Source organism: Brienomyrus brachyistius, chromosome 2, assembly GCF_023856365.1.
Source record: "Brienomyrus brachyistius isolate T26 chromosome 2, BBRACH_0.4, whole genome shotgun sequence".
NCBI classification, from domain to species: domain Eukaryota; kingdom Metazoa; phylum Chordata; class Actinopteri; order Osteoglossiformes; family Mormyridae; genus Brienomyrus; species Brienomyrus brachyistius.
Window position 1 is genome coordinate 44,036,191 of NC_064534.1, and position 16,582 is coordinate 44,052,772.

At 45.2% G+C, this 16,582-nt stretch overlaps 2 protein-coding genes, 10 non-coding genes and 1 pseudogene across 12 annotated transcripts in view; 11 read left to right on the forward strand and 2 right to left on the reverse strand.

The window, feature by feature from the left end:
* LOC125715120 (uncharacterized) overlaps positions 1-16,582 on the reverse strand; it is a 1,180,389-nt gene that overhangs the window by 890,162 nt on the left and 273,645 nt on the right. The window lies entirely within an intron of this gene.
* Positions 1-16,582, reverse strand: part of LOC125715114 (uncharacterized) — a 935,270-nt gene that overhangs the window by 643,275 nt on the left and 275,413 nt on the right. The window lies entirely within an intron of this gene.
* Positions 318-436, forward strand: LOC125733550 (5S ribosomal RNA). Its single transcript, XR_007392892.1, has one exon. It is a non-coding gene; the product is annotated as a 5S ribosomal RNA (ribosomal RNA).
* Positions 1,518-1,636, forward strand: LOC125733299 (5S ribosomal RNA). Its single transcript, XR_007392648.1, has one exon. It is a non-coding gene; the product is annotated as a 5S ribosomal RNA (ribosomal RNA).
* LOC125733693 (5S ribosomal RNA) lies at positions 6,154-6,272 on the forward strand. The gene has a single exon (XR_007393030.1). It is a non-coding gene; the product is annotated as a 5S ribosomal RNA (ribosomal RNA).
* Positions 7,352-7,470, forward strand: LOC125733263 (5S ribosomal RNA). Its single transcript, XR_007392613.1, has one exon. It is a non-coding gene; the product is annotated as a 5S ribosomal RNA (ribosomal RNA).
* Positions 8,552-8,670, forward strand: LOC125731236 (5S ribosomal RNA). Its single transcript, XR_007391517.1, has one exon. It is a non-coding gene; the product is annotated as a 5S ribosomal RNA (ribosomal RNA).
* Positions 9,755-9,873, forward strand: LOC125735073 (5S ribosomal RNA). Its single transcript, XR_007394372.1, has one exon. It is a non-coding gene; the product is annotated as a 5S ribosomal RNA (ribosomal RNA).
* LOC125731247 (5S ribosomal RNA) lies at positions 10,955-11,073 on the forward strand. Its single transcript, XR_007391530.1, has one exon. It is a non-coding gene; the product is annotated as a 5S ribosomal RNA (ribosomal RNA).
* LOC125731930 (5S ribosomal RNA) lies at positions 12,159-12,277 on the forward strand. Its single transcript, XR_007391672.1, has one exon. It is a non-coding gene; the product is annotated as a 5S ribosomal RNA (ribosomal RNA).
* Positions 13,389-13,507, forward strand: LOC125735462 (5S ribosomal RNA). Its single transcript, XR_007394758.1, has one exon. It is a non-coding gene; the product is annotated as a 5S ribosomal RNA (ribosomal RNA).
* Positions 14,630-14,748, forward strand: LOC125733878 (5S ribosomal RNA). Its single transcript, XR_007393211.1, has one exon. It is a non-coding gene; the product is annotated as a 5S ribosomal RNA (ribosomal RNA).
* On the forward strand, positions 15,830-15,948 carry LOC125731421 (5S ribosomal RNA; annotated as a pseudogene).

Below are 16,582 nucleotides of genomic sequence, written 5' to 3' on the forward strand. Positions count from 1 at the left end.
GAGAAGCCTGCATGCAGTAGGCAAAGGAGTAATGTTTGCCGGCGGGGGACGTGCGGCGATTAACCTGTGCGGTAGTGAAAAGGAGTTAAAAAGAAGGAAGTGTGCGGTATGCGGAAAGAATGGAATAATTGTGGTAGGCTGCCGGCTGAGTAGTTTGGTGAATGTTTGGTGTGGGTCCGGCGCTGCCGATTGGATGGTGGGGCTGCAGTGTGAGTCAGATAAAAAAAAAAAAAAAGAACATTAGTTGGATCCAATGGGACCAACTGGCATGTATAGAGGCGTGTAATGCAAAAGGGCTGTTTTGGGTAGCATCTTTCGCTTACGGCCATACCACCCTGAACACGCCCGATCTCGTGTGATCTCGGAAGCTAAGCAGGGTAGGGTCTGGTTAGTACTTTGATGGGAGACCACCTGGGAATACCAGGTGCTGTAAGCTTTTCTCACTTTTACTTTATACAGGGGGCGCTCCACTTCACGATTAATTTAAATCTATCACTCCCCTTCCATTTTAATATTTTATATATATATATATATGTTTTCTCTCTTTCATAAAGCCAGCTTTTAGAAATCGTTTTACTCTAAATACTTCCTGGTAATTCTAGGTGCTGTAAGCTGTTCGTGCCTTTATTCCTCCAGGGCGCGATCTTCTCACAAACTTGAAGACTGTCACTCCCCATTCACGTTTTACAACTTATTGTTAATGATAAAGAGACAGCTTTTTACACACAGTTTTAAACAAAGTACTGATATTATTCCTCTTCAACTGACCGCTTTGTTTTCTATGCAAAAACCACTTCGCCACAGAAGACTCGATATTATTGGCATAGCAAGTTCTGCTCTTCTCCTTTCAAAACTTGCTAAAAGCTGTATTTAAAAGAACAGATTGGCCGGGGTAATTCACACCCTTCAATGCCAGCTTAATGTTTAGGTTAGTGGGAATCACAGAGGAATTAGGGATGGAAACTTCTTTGCTGGTGGTAGAAGCGGTCTGGTGAATTTTTAGAGAGAAGAGGCCGTCGATGTTTGAATGTAGAAAATTGTTCTGGCTGCAGCCTGCAGTATGGACTTGTTGGTGTGTGTAGCTCCCAGTGTTCTGACAGCGCGACGTTTTGGGGAAGCATGTGATTCAGCAGCTACCAGTGGGCTTCGTGCGGCGGAGATTTTGTGGCTGTTAGCGGAGTTGATAACAGAGGGTCGTTAAGAGAAGCCTGCATGCAGTAGGCAAAGGATTAATGTTTGCCGGCGGGGGACGTGCGGCGATTAACCTGTGCGGTAGTGAAAAGGAGTTAAAAAGAAGGAAGTGTGCGGTATGCGGAAAGAATGGAATAATTGTGGTAGGCTGCCGGCTGAGTAGTTTGGTGAATGTTAGGTGTGGGTCCGGCGCTGCCGATTGGATGGTGGGGCTGCAGTGTGAGTCAGATAAAAAAAAAAAAAAGAACATTAGTAGGATCCAATGGGACCAACTGGCATGTATAGAGGCGTGTAATGCAAAAGGGCTGTTTTGGGTAGCATCTCTCGCTTACGGCCATACCACCCTGAACACGCCCGATCTCGTGTGATCTCGGAAGCTAAGCAGGGTAGGGTCTGGTTAGTACTTGGATGGGAGACCACCTGGGAATACCAGGTGCTGTAAGCTTTTCTCACTTTTACTTTATACAGGGGGCGCTCCACTTCACGATTAATTTAAATCTATCACTCCCCTTCCATTTTAATATTTTATATATATATATATATATATATGTTTTCTCTCTTTCATAAAGCCAGCTTTTAGAAATCGTTTTACTCTAAATACTTCCTGGTAATTCTAGGTGCTGTAAGCTGTTCGTGCCTTTATTCCACCAGGGCGCGATCTTCTCACAAACTTGAAGACTGTCACTCCCCATTCACGTTTTACAACTTATTGTTAATGATAAAGAGACAGCTTTTTACACACAGTTTTAAACAAAGTACTGATATTATTCCTCTTCAACTGACCGCTTTGTTTTCTATGCAAAAACCACTTCGCCACAGAAGACTCGATATTATTGGCATAGCAAGTTCTGCTCTTCTCCTTTCAAAACTTGCTAAAAGCTGTATTTAAAAGAACAGATTGGCCGGGGTAATTCACACCCTTCAATGCCAGCTTAATAGAATAAAAAAAAAAAAAACCTTTATTATCCCACGAATGAGAAATTTAGGTGTTACAGAGCTCTTGCACAAAAACGTAATATAGAACAATAGGAGCAGGTAGATACACAAAGATATAAATACAAATGTACAAAAGTTTTGGAAATAAATAAAGATGTACAGAGATATGTACAAAATGTACAGAGATATGTACACAAGTGCGGGGGTGGGGTGGGGTGTGAATGATCCTGGTTACAGCATGTGATATGTCAGTTAAACATATATGAGTAAAAAATACTCACGCTAAACTGTTATAATGTCTGACAGCCGCTGGTAAGAATGACCTGCGGTAGCGCTCCTTCCTACACTGTGGGTGTAGAAGTCTATTGCTGAATGAGCTGCTCAGAGCTCGTACAGTCTCATGCAGGGGGTGGGAGGTGTTGTCCATAATGGATGTTAGCTTAGACCGCATCCTCTCATCCCCAACCTGCTCGATGGATTTCAGTGGGCAGCCCAGGACAGAGCTGGCCCTCTTCACCAGTTTGTCCAATTTCCCCCTGTTCCTCTCTGCAATTCCACCACACCAGCAGACCACAGCATAAAAGATAGCAGATGCTACCACAGTGTCATAGAAGGACCTTAAGAGAGTCCTGTTCACCCCAAAGGATCTTAGCCGCCTAAGCAGGTGAAGACGACTTAGACCCTTTTTGTAAACTGCCTCAGTGTTTGTAGACCAGTCCAGTTTGTTGTTTAGGTGAACACCCAGGAATTTGTACTCCTTCACCGTTTCAATGTCCAGACCCTGGATGTTCACCGGTGTAGTAGGAGAAGACTTCTTGCTGAAGTCAATCACCAGTTCCTTCGTCTTGCTGGCATTAATATGAAGATGGTTCAGTTCACACCAGCTGACAAAGCGATCGATGACCCCCCTGTATTCCAGCTCGTTCCCCTCTGACACCCGACCAACAATGGCAGTGTCGTCTGAAAACTTCTGTAGATGGCAAGTGTCCGTGTTGTAATTGAAGTCCGCAGTGTATAGGGTGAAGAGAAAAGGGGCGAGTACTGTTCCTTGTGGGGCCCCCGTGCTACAGACTACCACCTCAGACACACAGTCCCGGAGTCTCACATACTGGGGTCTCCTGGTGAGGTAGTCCGTAATCCACGCAGACAACTGATGGTCCACTCCCGCTCCCTCTAACTTCCCCCTCAGCACTGAGGGCCGGATTGTATTGAAGGCACTTGAGAAGTCAAAGAACATGACTCTCACAGTGCTCCTAGCCGTCTCTAGGTGAGAGAAGGCCCGATGCAGCAGGTAGATGACAGCGTCATCCACCCCGATGTTCGGCTGGTAGGCAAATTGCAGCGGGTCCAGATCCCTCCTGACTAGCGGGCGAAGGTGGTGAAGTACAATCCTCTCCATGGTCTTCATCAGGTGTGAAGTCAGGGCAACAGGTCTGAAGTGGTTCAGCTCCTTGGGGTGCGTTGTCTTTGGGACCGGCACCACGCAGGACGTCTTCCACAGAACGGGGACCCTCTCCAGACTGAGACTGAGGTTAAAGATGTATGTGATGACCTGGCACAGTTGACCTGCGCAGTCCCTCAACAGTCTGGAGCTGATTCCATCTGGACCTGCGGCCTTCCTGGTTTTCATCTTCATCAGCTGACTCCGCACCTGGTCAGTTGTGATGGAGAGGCCACAGTGTAGGTTGTGGGTGGGTGACTCCTGCTGAACGGCATGGGGGGGAGGGGCAGTAAGGCCGTTGGGGGACAAAGGGGGCAGATGAGGTGCCGCCAATATCCCCGGTGCTGTGACTACTGTGGGGGGTTGCAGGGAGGTGTGAAGGAGGTGTGATGAGCTCTGGTGGATAGGGGGGGGGTTGGGCTACTGAGTCAAACCTGTTAAAGAACTGGTTCAATCTATTAGCCCAATCCTGGTCGCCAGACTCCGGATCCCCTCCACTCGCCTTGCTCCGTCCGGTGATGATATTAAGTCCCTTCCACACCCCTCTTGTGTTGCTCTGCTGGAGCTGCTCCTCCAGCTTCCTCTTGTATCTGTTCTTTCCCCGCCTTATCTCTCTCCTTAGCTCCTTCTGGACTCTCCTAATTTCCTCTCGTTCTCCGGATCTGAAAGCCCTCCTTTTTTGCTCCAGCAGAGTCCTCAGGTCTGGAGTCAGCCATGGTTTGTTGTTGGAGTAACACCGTACTTTCCTAGTCGGTACAGTGTTATCCATGCAGAAGGTGATATAATCTGTTATGCAGGCCGTCAGACTGTCAATGTCCTCCCCGTGTGGGCTGCATAGCACCTCCCAGTCTGTGGTTTGGAAGCAGTCTTTCAGTGCCAGACTCGCCTCTTCAGACCATTCTCTCACATACCTTGTAGTGGGGGGTCGTTTGCATACTAAAGGTATGTATGAGGGAACCAAATGGACCAGGCTGTGATCTGAACGACCCAGTGGGGGGAGGGTTGATGCTCTGTAAGCGTCCTTAGTATTTGCATACAGTAAGTCCAGTGTTTTGTGTTCCCTGGTGCAGCAGTCCACATACTGGGTGAAAGTAGGGAGAGTTGAGGACAAGGAAACATGATTAAAATCCCCAGAGATGAAAAAGAAGGCTTGGGGGTGTGATGTCTGTAGCTGGGACACCACTGTGTGAATTGTCTCACATGCTGCTGCCGCATCTGCCGTCGGCGGAATGTAAACAGTTATCGCGATGACTTGCGTGAATTCCCGCGGCAGGTAATATGGTCTGATGCTGACCGCCAATAGCTCCACATCCCGTGTACAGCATTGCTCCTTAACACTGATGTGCCCCGGTTTACACCATCTCTCGTTCGCATACATCACAATCCCCCCACCTTTCTTCTTGCCGGTCTCCTTTCCATCTCGGTCCGTTCTCACCAGGTGGAATCCCGGTACAGTTACGTGTGAGTCTGGAGTGAGGTGTGTCAGCCAAGATTCTGTATAGCACATCATGCTCACCTCCCGGTACTCTCTCTGAAGTCTTGTCAGCGCCGTTAACTCATCGATCTTATTAGGGAGAGATCTAACATTCCCCATAATGATCGAGGGTACAGATGGTTTGTACCTTCTCTTCCGCTCTCGACACTTAACTCCAGCTCTGCAGCCCCGTCTCCTCCGCCGCAGCTCCCTGGGGATCTCTGGTCTTTCCCTGGGGTGTATCGGCTGGTTACGAAGCGCTAACAGCTGATCCCGAGTGTAAACAATGAAGCCGCTGCTTGAAGAATCTCCGTGTACCGGGTAAAACAGTCCGTAAATGATTAAAAAACAAAAAAGTAAGTTCACAAGTTGCCTTTGACTAGCATACTTTTGATTAGTTGAAAGAAAAGGTGAAAAAAACAAGGAAAATAGATAAGATAGGTTAAAAGAATAGAAGGTGGTCAGAGCTGCTGTAACTAGCTGCCACTCTCGTGGCGCCATCTTGAAAAAAAAGATGTTTAGGTTAGTGGGAATCACAGAGGAATTAGGGATGGAAACTTCTTTCCTGGTGGTAGAAGCGGTCTGGTGAATTGTTAGAGAGAAGAGGCCGTCGATGTTTGAATGTAGAAAATTGTTCTGGCTGCAGCCTGCAGTATGGACTTGTTGGTGTGTGTAGCTCCCAGTGTTCTGACAGCGCGACGTTTTGGGGAAGCATGTGATTCAGCAGCTACCAGTGGGCTTTGTGCGGCGGAGATTTTGTGGCTGTTAGCGGAGTTGATAACAGAGGGTCGTTAAGAGAAGCCTGCATGCAGTAGGCAAAGGAGTAATGTTTGCCGGCGGGGGACGTGCGGCGATTAACCTGTGCGGTAGTGAAAAGGAGTTAAAAAGAAGGAAGTGTGCGGTATGCGGAAAGAATGGAATAATTGTGGTAGGCTGCCGGCTGAGTAGTTTGGTGAATGTTTGGTGTGGGTCCGGCGCTGCCGATTGGATGGTGGGGCTGCAGTGTGAGTCAGATAAAAAAAAAAAAAAGAACATTAGTAGGATCCAATGGGACCAACTGGCATGTATAGAGGCGTGTAATGCAAAAGGGCTGTTTTGGATAGCATCTCTCGCTTACGGCCATACCACCCTGAACACGCCCGATCTCGTCTGATCTCGGAAGCTAAGCAGGGTAGGGTCTGGTTAGTACTTGGATGGGAGACCACCTGGGAATACCAGGTGCTATAAGCTTTTCTCACTTTTACTTTATACAGGGGGCGCTCCACTTCACGATTAATTTAAATCTATCACTCCCCTTCCATTTTAATATTTTATATATATATATATATGTTTTCTCTCTTTCATAAAGCCAGCTTTTAGAAATCGTTTTACTCTAAATACTTCCTGGTAATTCTAGGTGCTGTAAGCTGTTCGTGCCTTTATTCCACCAGGGCGCGATCTTCTCAAAAACTTGAAGACTGTCACTCCCCATTCACGTTTTACAACTTATTGTTAATGATAAAGAGACAGCTTTTTACACACAGTTTTAAACAAAGTACTGATATTATTCCTCTTCAACTGACCGCTTTGTTTTCTATGCAAAAACCACTTCGCCACAGAAGACTCGATATTATTGGCATAGCAAATTCTGCTCTTCTCCTTTCAAAACTTGCTAAAAGCTGTATTTAAAAGAACAGATTGGCCGGGGTAATTCACACCCTTCAATGCCAGCTTAATGTTTAGGTTAGTGGGAATCACAGAGGAATTAGGGATGGAAACTTCTTTCCTGGTGGTAGAAGCGGTCTGGTGAATTGTTAGAGAGAAGAGGCCGTCGATGTTTGAATGTAGAAAATTGTTCTGGCTGCAGCCTGCAGTATGGACTTGTTGGTGTGTGTAGCTCCCAGTGTTCTGACAGCGCGACGTTTTGGGGAAGCATGTGATTCAGCAGCTACCAGTGGGCTTTGTGCGGCGGAGATTTTGTGGCTGTTAGCGGAGTTGATAACAGAGGGTCGTTAAGAGAAGCCTGCATGCAGTAGGCAAAGGAGTAATGTTTGCCGGCGGGGGACGTGCGGCGATTAACCTGTGCGGTAGTGAAAAGGAGTTAAAAAGAAGGAAGTGTGCGGTATGCGGAAAGAATGGAATAATTGTGGTAGGCTGCCGGCTGAGTAGTTTGGTGAATGTTTGGTGTGGGTCCGGCACTGCCGATTGGATGGTGGGGCTGCAGTGTGAGTCAGATAAAAAAAAAAAAGAACATTAGTAGGATCCAATGGGACCAACTGGCATGTATAGAGGCGTGTAATGCAAAAGGGCTGTTTTTGGTAGCGTCTCTCGCTTACGGCCATACCACCCTGAACGCGCCCGATCTCATCTGATCTCGGAAGCTAAGCAGGCTAGGGTCTGGTTAGTACTTGGATGGGAGACCACCTGGGAATACCAGGTGCTGTAAGCTTTTCTCACTTTTATTTTATACAGGGGGCGCTCCACTTCACGATTAATTTAAATCTATCACTCCCCTTCCATTTTACTATTTTATATATATATATATATTTTTTCTCTCATTCATAAAGGCAGCTTTTAGAAACCGTTTTACTCTAAATACTTCCTGGTAATTCTAGGTGCTGTAAGCTGTTCGTGCCTTTATTCCACCAGGGCGCGATCTTCTCACAAACTTGAAGACTGTCACTCCACATTCACGTTTTACAACTTATTGTTAATGATAAAGAGACAGCTTTTTACACACAGTTTTAAACATAGTACTGATATTATTCCTCTTCAACTGACCGCTTTGTTTTCTATGCAAAAACCACTTCGCCACAGAAGACTCGATATTATTGGCATAGCAAGTTCTGCTCTTCTCCTTTCAAAACTTGCTAAAAGCTGTATTTAAAAGAACAGATTGGCCGGGGTAATTCACACCCTTCAATGCCAGCTTAATGTTTAGGTTAGTGGGAATCACAGAGGAATTAGGGATGGAAACTTCTTTGCTGGTGGTAGAAGCGGTCTGGTGAATTTTTAGAGAGAAGAGGCCGTCGATGTTTGAATGTAGAAAATTGTTCTGGCTGCAGCCTGCAGTATGGACTTGTTGGTGTGTGTAGCTCCCAGTGTTCTGACAGCGCGACGTTTTGGGGAAGCATGTGATTCAGCAGCTACCAGTGGGCTTCGTGCGGCGGAGATTTTGTGGCTGTTAGCGGAGTTGATAACAGAGGGTCGTTAAGAGAAGCCTGCATGCAGTAGGCAAAGGAGTAATGTTTGCCGGCGGGGGACGTGCGGCGATTAACCTGTGCGGTAGTGAAAAGGAGTTAAAAAGAAGGAAGTGTGCGGATGCGGAAAGAATGGAATAATTGTGGTAGGCTGCCGGCTGAGTAGTTTGGTGAATGTTTGGTGTGGGTCCGGCGCTGCCGATTGGATGGTGGGGCTGCAGTGTGAGTCAGATAAAAAAAAAAAAAAAGAACATTAGTAGGATCCAATGGGACCAACTGGCATGTATAGAGGCGTGTAATGCAAAAGGGCTGTTTTGGGTAGCATCTCTCGCTTACGGCCATACCACCCTGAACACGCCCGATCTCATCTGATCTCGGAAGCTAAGCAGGGTAGGGTCTGGTTAGTACTTGGATGGGAGACCACCTGGGAATGCCAGGTGCTGTAAGCTTTTCTCATTTTAACTTTATAGAGGGGGCGCTCCACTTCACGATTAATTTAAATCTATCACTCCCCTTCCATTTTACTATTTTATATACATATATATATATTTTTTTTTTCTCTCATTCATAAAGGCAGCTTTTAGAAACCGTTTTACTCTAAATACTTCCTGGTAATTCTAGGTGCTGTAAGCTGTTCGTGCCTTTATTCCACCAGGGCGCGATCTTCTCACAAACTTGAAGACTGTCACTCCCCATTCACGTTTTACAACTTATTGTTAATGATAAAGAGACAGCTTTTTACACACAGTTTTAAACAAAGTACTGATATTATTCCTCTTCAACTGACCGCTTTGTTTTCTATGAAAAACCACTTCGCCACAGAAGACTCGATATTATTGACATAGCAAGTTCTGCTCTTCTCCTTTCAAAACTTGCTAAAAGCTGTATTTAAAAGAACAGATTGGCCGGGGTAATTCACACCCTTCAATGCCAGCTTAATGTTTAGGTTAGTGGGAATCACAGAGGAATTAGGGATGGAAACTTCTTTCCTGGTGGTAGAAGCGGTCTGGTGAATTGTTAGAGAGAAGAGGCCGTCGATGTTTGAATGTAGAAAATTGTTCTGGCTGCAGCCTGCAGTATGGACTTGTTGGTGTGTGTAGCTCCCAGTGTTCTGACAGCGCGACGTTTTGGGGAAGCATGTGATTCAGCAGCTACCAGTGGGCTTTGTGCGGCGGAGATTTTGTGGCTGTTAGCGGAGTTGATAACAGAGGGTCGTTAAGAGAAGCCTGCATGCAGTAGGCAAAGGAGTAATGTTTGCCGGCGGGGGACGTGCGGCGATTAACCTGTGCGGTAGTGAAAAGGAGTTAAAAAGAAGGAAGTGTGCGGTATGCGGAAAGAATGGAATAATTGTGGTAGGCTGCCGGCTGAGTAGTTTGGTGAATGTTTGGTGTGGGTCCGGCACTGCCGATTGGATGGTGGGGCTGCAGTGTGAGTCAGATAAAAAAAAAAAAGAACATTAGTAGGATCCAATGGGACCAACTGGCATGTATAGAGGCGTGTAATGCAAAAGGGCTGTTTTTGGTAGCGTCTCTCGCTTACGGCCATACCACCCTGAACGCGCCCGATCTCATCTGATCTCAGAAGCTAAGCAGGCTAGGGTCTGGTTAGTACTTGGATGGGAGACCACCTGGGAATACCAGGTGCTGTAAGCTTTTCTCACTTTTATTTTATACAGGGGGCGCTCCACTTCACGATTAATTTAAATCTATCACTCCCCTTCCATTTTACTATTTTATATATATATATATATTTTTTCTCTCATTCATAAAGGCAGCTTTTAGAAACCGTTTTACTCTAAATACTTCCTGGTAATTCTAGGTGCTGTAAGCTGTTCGTGCCTTTATTCCACCAGGGCGCGATCTTCTCACAAACTTGAAGACTGTCACTCCACATTCACGTTTTACAACTTATTGTTAATGATAAAGAGACAGCTTTTTACACACAGTTTTAAACATAGTACTGATATTATTCCTCTTCAACTGACCGCTTTGTTTTCTATGCAAAAACCACTTCGCCACAGAAGACTCGATATTATTGGCATAGCAAGTTCTGCTCTTCTCCTTTCAAAACTTGCTAAAAGCTGTATTTAAAAGAACAGATTGGCCGGGGTAATTCACACCCTTCAATGCCAGCTTAATGTTTAGGTTAGTGGGAATCACAGAGGAATTAGGGATGGAAACTTCTTTGCTGGTGGTAGAAGCGGTCTGGTGAATTTTTAGAGAGAAGAGGCCGTCGATGTTTGAATGTAGAAAATTGTTCTGGCTGCAGCCTGCAGTATGGACTTGTTGGTGTGTGTAGCTCCCAGTGTTCTGACAGCGCGACGTTTTGGGGAAGCATGTGATTCAGCAGCTACCAGTGGGCTTCGTGCGGCGGAGATTTTGTGGCTGTTAGCGGAGTTGATAACAGAGGGTCGTTAAGAGAAGCCTGCATGCAGTAGGCAAAGGAGTAATGTTTGCCGGCGGGGGACGTGCGGCGATTAACCTGTGCGGTAGTGAAAAGGAGTTAAAAAGAAGGAAGTGTGCGGATGCGGAAAGAATGGAATAATTGTGGTAGGCTGCCGGCTGAGTAGTTTGGTGAATGTTTGGTGTGGGTCCGGCGCTGCCGATTGGATGGTGGGGCTGCAGTGTGAGTCAGATAAAAAAAAAAAAAAAGAACATTAGTAGGATCCAATGGGACCAACTGGCATGTATAGAGGCGTGTAATGCAAAAGGGCTGTTTTGGGTAGCATCTCTCGCTTACGGCCATACCACCCTGAACACGCCCGATCTCATCTGATCTCGGAAGCTAAGCAGGGTAGGGTCTGGTTAGTACTTGGATGGGAGACCACCTGGGAATGCCAGGTGCTGTAAGCTTTTCTCATTTTAACTTTATAGAGGGGGCGCTCCACTTCACGATTAATTTAAATCTATCACTCCCCTTCCATTTTACTATTTTATATACATATATATATATTTTTTTTTTCTCTCATTCATAAAGGCAGCTTTTAGAAACCGTTTTACTCTAAATACTTCCTGGTAATTCTAGGTGCTGTAAGCTGTTCGTGCCTTTATTCCACCAGGGCGCGATCTTCTCACAAACTTGAAGACTGTCACTCCCCATTCACGTTTTACAACTTATTGTTAATGATAAAGAGACAGCTTTTTACACACAGTTTTAAACAAAGTACTGATATTATTCCTCTTCAACTGACCGCTTTGTTTTCTATGAAAAACCACTTCGCCACAGAAGACTCGATATTATTGACATAGCAAGTTCTGCTCTTCTCCTTTCAAAACTTGCTAAAAGCTGTATTTAAAAGAACAGATTGGCCGGGGTAATTCACACCCTTCAATGCCATCTTAATGTTTAGGTTAGTGGGAATCACAGAGGAATTAGGGATGGAAACTTCTTTGCTGGTGGTAGAAGCGGTCTGGTGAATTTTTAGAGAGAAGAGGCCGTCGATGTTTGAATGTAGAAAATTGTTCTGGCTGCAGCCTGCAGTATGGACTTGTTGGTGTGTGTAGCTCCCAGTGTTCTGACAGCGCGACGTTTTGGGGAAGCATGTGATTCAGCAGCTACCAGTGGGCTTCGTGCGGCGGAGATTTTGTGGCTGTTAGCGGAGTTGATAACAGAGGGTCGTTAAGAGAAGCCTGCATGCAGTAGGCAAAGGAGTAATGTTTGCCGGCGGGGGACGTGCGGCGATTAACCTGTGCGGTAGTGAAAAGGAGTTAAAAAGAAGGAAGTGTGCGGATGCGGAAAGAATGGAATAATTGTGGTAGGCTGCCGGCTGAGCAGTTTGGTGAATGTTTGGTGTGGGTCCGGCGCTGCCGATTGGATGGTGGGGCTGCAGTGTGAGTCAGATAAAAAAAAAAAAAAGAACATTAGTAGGATCCAATGGGACCAACTGGCATGTATAGAGGCGTGTAATGCAAAAGGGCTGTTTTGGGTAGCATCTCTCGCTTACGGCCATACCACCCTGAACACGCCCGATCTCATCTGATCTCGGAAGCTAAGCAGGGTAGGGTCTGGATAGTACTTGGATGGGAGACCACCTGGGAATGCCAGGTGCTGTAAGCTTTTCTCACTTTTACTTTATACAGGGGGCGCTCCACTTCACGATTAATTTAAATCTATCACTCCCCTTCCATTTTACTATTTTATATATATATATATATATATATATATATATATATATATATATTTTTTTTTTTCTCTCATTCATAAAGGCAGCTTTTAGAAACCGTTTTACTCTAAATACTTCCTGGTAATTCTAGGTGCTGTAAGCTGTTCGTGCCTTTATTCCACCAGGGCGCGATCTTCTCACAAACTTGAAGACTGTAACTCCCCATTCACGTTTTACAACTTATTGTTAATGATAAAGAGACAGCTTTTTACACACAGTTTTAAATAAAGCACTGATATTATTCCTCTTCAACTCACCGCTTTGTTTTCTATGCAAAAACCACTTCGCCACAGAAGACTCGATATTATTGGCATAGCAAGTTCTGCTCTTCTCCTTTCAAAACTTGCTAAAAGCTGTATTTAAAAGAACAGATTGGCCGGGGTAATTCACACCCTTCAATGCCAGCTTAATGTTTAGGTTAGTGGGAATCACAGAGGAATTAGGGATGGAAACTTCTTTGCTGGTGGTAGAAGCGGTCTGGTGAATTTTTAGAGAGAAGAGGCCGTCGATGTTTGAATGTAGAAAATTGTTCTGGCTGCAGCCTGCAGTATGGACTTGTTGGTGTGTGTAGCTCCCAGTGTTCTGACAGCGCGACGTTTTGGGGAAGCATGTGATTCAGCAGCTACCAGTGGGCTTCGTGCGGCGGAGATTTTGTGGCTGTTAGCGGAGTTGATAACAGAGGGTCGTTAAGAGAAGCCTGCATGCAGTAGGCAAAGGAGTAATGTTTGCCGGCGGGGGACGTGCGGCGATTAACCTGTGCGGTAGTGAAAAGGAGTTAAAAAGAAGGAAGTGTGCGGATGCGGAAAGAATGGAATAATTGTGGTAGGCTGCCGGCTGAGTAGTTTGGTGAATGTTTGGTGTGGATCCGGCGCTGCCGATTGGATGGTGGGGCTGCAGTGTGAGTTAGATAAAAAAAAAAAAAAAAACATTAGTAGGATCCAATGGGACCAACTGGCATGTATAGAGGCGTGTAATGCAAAAGGGCTGTTTTTGGTAGCATCTCTCGCTTATGGCCATACCACCCTGAACACGCCCGATCTCATCTGATCTTGGAAGCTAAGCAGGCTAGGGTCTGGTTAGTACTTGGATGGGAGACCTCCTGGGAATACCAGGTGCTGTAAGCTTTTCTCACTTTTAATTTATACAGGGGGCGCTCCACTTCACGATTAATTTAAATCTATCACTCCCCTTCCATTTTACTATTTTATATATAAATATATATATATATACATATATATATATATATATATATATATATTTTTTTTTTTTCTCTCATTCATAAAGGCAGCTTTTAGAAACCGTTTTACTCTAAATTCTTCCTGGTAATTCTAGGTGCTGTAAGCTGTTCGTGCCTTTATTCCACCAGGGCGCGATCTTCTCACAAACTTGAAGACTGTCACTCCCCATTCACGTTTTACAACTTATTGTTAATGATAAAGAGACAGCTTTTTACACACAGTTTTAAACAAAGTACTGATATTATTCCTCTTCAACTGACCGCTTTGTTTTCTATGCAAAAACCACTTCGCCACAGAAGACTCGATATTATTGGCATAGCAAGTTCTGCTCTTCTCCTTTCAAAACTTGCTAAAAGCTGTATTTAAAAGAACAGATTGGCCGGGGTAATTCACACCCTTCAATGCCAGCTTAATGTTTAGGTTAGTGGGAATCACAGAGGAATTAGGGATGGAAACTTCTTTGCTGGTGGTAGAAGCGGTCTGGTGAATTTTTAGAGAGAAGAGGCCGTCGATGTTTGAATGTAGAAAATTGTTCTGGCTGCAGCCTGCAGTATGGACTTGTTGGTGTGTGTAGCTCCCAGTGTTCTGACAGCGCGACGTTTTGGGGAAGCATGTGATTCAGCAGCTACCAGTGGGCTTCGTGCGGCGGAGATTTTGTGGCTGTTAGCGGAGTTGATAACAGAGGGTCGTTAAGAGAAGCCTGCATGCAGTAGACAAAGGAGTAATGTTTGCCGGCGGGGGACGTGCGGCGATTAACCTGTGCGGTAGTGAAAAGGAGTTAAAAAGAAGGAAGTGTGCGGATGCGGAAAGAATGGAATAATTGTGGTAGGCTGCCGGCTGAGTACTTTGGTGAATGTTTGGTGTGGGTCCGGCGCTGCCGATTGGATGGTGGGGCTGCAGTGTGAGTCAGATAAAAAAAAAAAAAAGAACATTAGTAGGATCCAATGGGACCAACTGGCATGTATAGAGGCGTGTAATGCAAAAGGGATGTTTTTGGTGGCATCTCTCGCTTACGGCCATACCACCCTGAACACGCCCGATCTCGTCTGATCTCGGAAGCTAAGCAGTGTAGGGTCTGGTTAGTACTTGGATGGGAGACCACCTGGGAATACCAGGTGCTGTAAGCTTTTCTCACTTTTACTTTATACAGGGGGTGCTCCACTTCACGATTAATTTAAATCTATCACTCCCCTTCCATTTTACTATTTTATATATACATATATTTTTTTTTCTCTCATTCATAAAGGCAGCTTTTACACACCGTTTTACTCTAAATACTTCCTGGTAATTCTAGGTGCTGTAAGCTGTTCGTGCCTTTATTCCACCAGGGCGCGATCTTCTCACAAACTTGAAAACTGTCACTCCCCATTCACGTTTTACAACTTATTGTTAATAATAAAGAGACAGCTTTTTACACACAGTTTTAAACAAAGTACTGATATTATTCCTCTTCAACTGACCGCTTTGTTTTCTATGCAAAAACCACTTCACCACAGAATATTCGATATTATTGGCATAGCAAGTTCTGCTCTTCTCCTTTCAAAACTTGCTAAAAGCTGTATTTAAAAGAACAGATTGGCCGGGGTAATTCACACCCTTCAATGCCAGCTTAATGTTTAGGTTAGTGGGAATCACAGAGGAATTAGGGATGGAAACTTCTTTGCTGGTGGTAGAAGCGGTCTGGTGAATTTTTAGAGAGAAGAGGCCGTCGATGTTTGAATGTAGAAAATTGTTCTGGCTGCAGCCTGCAGTATGGACTTGTTGGTGTGTGTAGCTCCCAGTGTTCTGACAGCGCGACGTTTTGGGGAAGCATGTGATTCAGCAGCTACCAGTGGGCTTCGTGCGACGGCGATTTTGTGGCTGTTAGCGGAGTTGATAACAGAGGGTCGTTAAGAGAAGCCTGCATGCGGTAGGCAAAGGAGTAATGTTTGCCGGCGGGGGACGTGCGGCGATTAACCTGTGCGGTAGTGAAAAGGAGTTAAAAAGAAGGAAGTGTGCGGATGCGGAAAGAATGGAATAATTGTGGTAGGCTGCCGGCTGAGTAGTTTGGTGAATGTTTGGTGTGGGTCCGGCGCTGCCGATTGGATGGTGGGGCTGCAGTGTGAGTCAGATAAAAAAAAAAAAAAAAACAGGAGTAGGATCCAATGGGACTAACTGGCATGTATAGACGCGTGTAATGCAAAAGGGCTGTTTTTGGTCGCATCTCTCGCTTATGGCCATACCACCCTGAACACGCCCGATCTCGTCTGATTTCGGAAGCTAAGTGGGGTAGGGTCTGGTTAGTACTTGGATGGGAGACTGCCTGGGAATACCACGTGCTGTAAGCTTTTCTCACTTTTACTTTATACAAGGGGCGCTCCACTTCACGATTAATTTAAATCTATCACTCCCCTTCCATTTTACTATTTTATATATATATTTCTTTTTTCTCTCATTCATGAAGGCAGCTTTTACACACGTTTTACTCTAAATACTGCCTGGTAATTCTAGGTGCTGTACGCTGTTCGTGCCTTTATTCCACCAGGGCACGATCTTCTCACAAACTTGAAGACTGTCACTCCCCATTCACGTTTTACAACTTATTGTTAATAATAAAGAGACAGCTTTTTACACACAGTTTTAAACAAAATACTGATATAATTCCTCTTCAACTCACCGCTTTGTTTTCTATGCAAAAACCACTTCGCCACAGAAGACTTGATATTGTTGGCATAGCAAGGTCTGCTCTTCTCCTCCTTTCAAAACTTGCTAAAAGCTGTATTTAAAAGAGCAGGTTGGCCGGGGTAATTCACACCCTTCAATGCCAGCTTAATGTTTAGGTTAGTGGGAATCACAGAGGAATTATAGATGGAAACTTCTTTGCTGATGGTAGAAGCGGTCTGGTGAATTTTTAGAGAGAAGAGGCCGTCGATGTTTCAATGTAGAAAATTGTTCTGGCTGCAGCCTGCAGTATGGACTTGT